The sequence below is a fragment of the Octopus sinensis genome, linkage group LG22 (assembly GCF_006345805.1).
Source record: "Octopus sinensis linkage group LG22, ASM634580v1, whole genome shotgun sequence".
NCBI lineage: Eukaryota > Metazoa > Mollusca > Cephalopoda > Octopoda > Octopodidae > Octopus > Octopus sinensis.
Genome location: NC_043018.1, coordinates 20,736,955 through 20,739,454, shown reverse-complemented (window position 1 = coordinate 20,739,454; position 2,500 = coordinate 20,736,955). Strand labels below are relative to the sequence as shown.

General features: G+C 43.5%; 1 protein-coding gene across 1 annotated transcript in view; it reads left to right on the top strand.

The window, feature by feature from the left end:
• Positions 1-1,966: 1,966 nt before the first annotated feature.
• LOC115223328 (major facilitator superfamily domain-containing protein 10) overlaps positions 1,967-2,500 on the top strand; it is a 71,736-nt gene continuing 71,202 nt past the window's right edge. Inside the window, exon 1 of the mRNA XM_029793848.2 lies at positions 1,967-2,388. The gene's annotated coding sequence lies outside the window, so the exon portion shown is untranslated. The remainder of the gene's footprint in view (positions 2,389-2,500) is intronic.

Below are 2,500 nucleotides of genomic sequence, written 5' to 3'. Positions count from 1 at the left end.
TCCCACCATACACAGAGGCTTCTTTCAGTTTCCATCTACCAAACTTATTCATATGTCTTTGGTTGGCCTGAGGCTGTAGTAGAAGACACTTGCCCAAGGTGCCATTCAGTGGGGCTGAACCTGGAATCATGTGGTTGGAAAGCAAGCTTCTTACCAGACAACCGCTTTTGTACCTATCTCCAGATTAAAGAAGTGCAATACACTTAAAGTGGATAATACCTTTGTGGGAGGAACATAATGGAAGATATAGGATGATGTGATAAAGCCTGATCCCAGAAGAGCTACAAAATGTCAAAGGACCACAATAATCGGTAAGCTGTGACATGGGAGAAAACCTGTTCACCCGTCCAAGTATGGCAAAATCATTGTTAAAATAATGGTTGGCAATGAAGATCGCAGTATAAGTTTGGCTTTATTAAGGAGGCGAGCTGGCAGAAACGTTAGCACGCCGGGCGAAATGCATAGCCGTATTTCGTCTGCTGTTGCGTTCTGAGTTCAAATTCCGCCGAGGTCGACTTTGCCTTTCATCCTTTCGGGGTCGGTAAATTAGGTACCAGTTACGCACTGGGGTCGATGTAATCGACTTAATACCTATGTCTGTCCTTGTTTGTCCCCTCTATGTTTAGCCCCTTGTGGGTAGTAAAGAAATAAGTATGAGTTTGTCTTTATTCAGGTCCAGCAACCTTTACCTCTTCACTATCTCTCTACCTCTTCCCCTTCATGTTGCCTGTGTAATGAGGGATGGCATCAGATACACCCATATTCAATGCTCCACATCATCATTCTCCTTTATTGCAAGCCACCACTCTCTCTCTTCCATTACTTCCTCCCTTATCATTGATTGATATTCATCACTTTCTCTCTTCTCCATTCTCCCTCTCTCCTTTCTATCACTCCTTCTCTATCATACTCTCTCCTTCTTGTCACCCTTTCCTCCCATTATGCCATTCCTGCTGTTTTCTTGTTCACTCTCCTTACCAACAACAAACAAGCAACATGCAGCAACCCATCACTGTCTCTCTTCCATTACTCCCTCTTTCCTCTAATACCTTTTCAGCCCAGCTCTTTTCTTCATCATTCTGTTTTCTAATAACCCTTTCAATCATATTGCTTTGACCAGAGACAGTGTTTGAAGTTGAGATATCTCCTTCGTCTTGCCGGTGGTGGTTTAGGTGGTGTGAATTGGCCTCTAGAATGCTGATGTTATCATGAAATAAACTCTCTACAATATGTCAAGTGAATTGAATGATGAATGAAGACATTATAGGGCAGAAAAGACCCCCCACACACACACATACACACACCTCCGCACCGGTCTTACCAAGGAGAAAATAGTCTCTCTAGTACAAGGACCATGATAATGGGCACACAGTACACTCTGTAAAGTGGTTGGTGTTAGGAAAGAGATACAAAAGTAAAAACCAGGATGAAAAATTAAATGTAGGAGAAATACGTGATCACCGACGCGTCTAAGAGGGCAAGCAGCTCTAAACGAGGACTGGGACAGTTACGACAGATCTTACATCGGTATGTATTAGCAGACGTTAAAATACGACCATGTCGATAATTATGATGATGAATTTTTATTCAATTTAAATAGCGTCTCTCTCTCTCCCACTCTCGCTCTCCCTCTACTATTTCTTATACTCTCGTTTGTTTCTTACACTGTCACAAACTTTCCTTCTGTCACTTTGTCATTTACTTACCACCCCTTCGTCTCTCTCTCTCTCTCTCTCTTTCGCTTATACCAACTTTCACTCTTTCCTTCTCTTGCTTCGTCTTTGATCGACTGTCCCCACCACCACCACCACCACCGCCACCGCCGCACACACCACCATCACTTCTCTTTCTTTCTCTCTCTCTCTCTCTCTCTCTTTCGCTTATACCAACTTTCACTCTTTCCTTCTCTTGCTTCGTCTTTGATCGACTGTCCCCACCACCACCACCACCACCGCCACCGCCGCACACACCACCATCACTTCTCTTTCTTTCTCTCTCTCTCTGTCACTTATCTTCCTGTCACCCCTTCAGCTCATATTCTTACATTTAATTCCATTTGCTTACTTACTTACTTTTACTCCTCTCATTTAACCAACCACAGGGGCACCAATGAGAATCTCGTTGCCTGACGTTTCTCGAGAGGGGTAGATGCAGCGAAAGAGCGGGTTCCATTCATTACACAGGCAGGAGTGTCGTTGCGAAGACGTTTGCAACCATTCCCGCAGTTCGCATCACCTTTGACCGTCTCTCTCTCTCTCATCTGTCACACTCTCGTTAGATTTTTCCCACCTTTATTAAGAAATTGTTGCTTCCACTCGAAGACAAAGCCATCATCGGCGGCTCTCGCTTTTCGGTACCTTCTTACCCATTTTATACAGATCAATTAAGGTAAGATGATATCTCCTCGTTTCATATTTATGTTTTTTTTTTACATATAACGATCGGTATTCCAATGTTTACTTTCGGGGTCGATAAATTAAGTACCAGTTACGCACTGGGG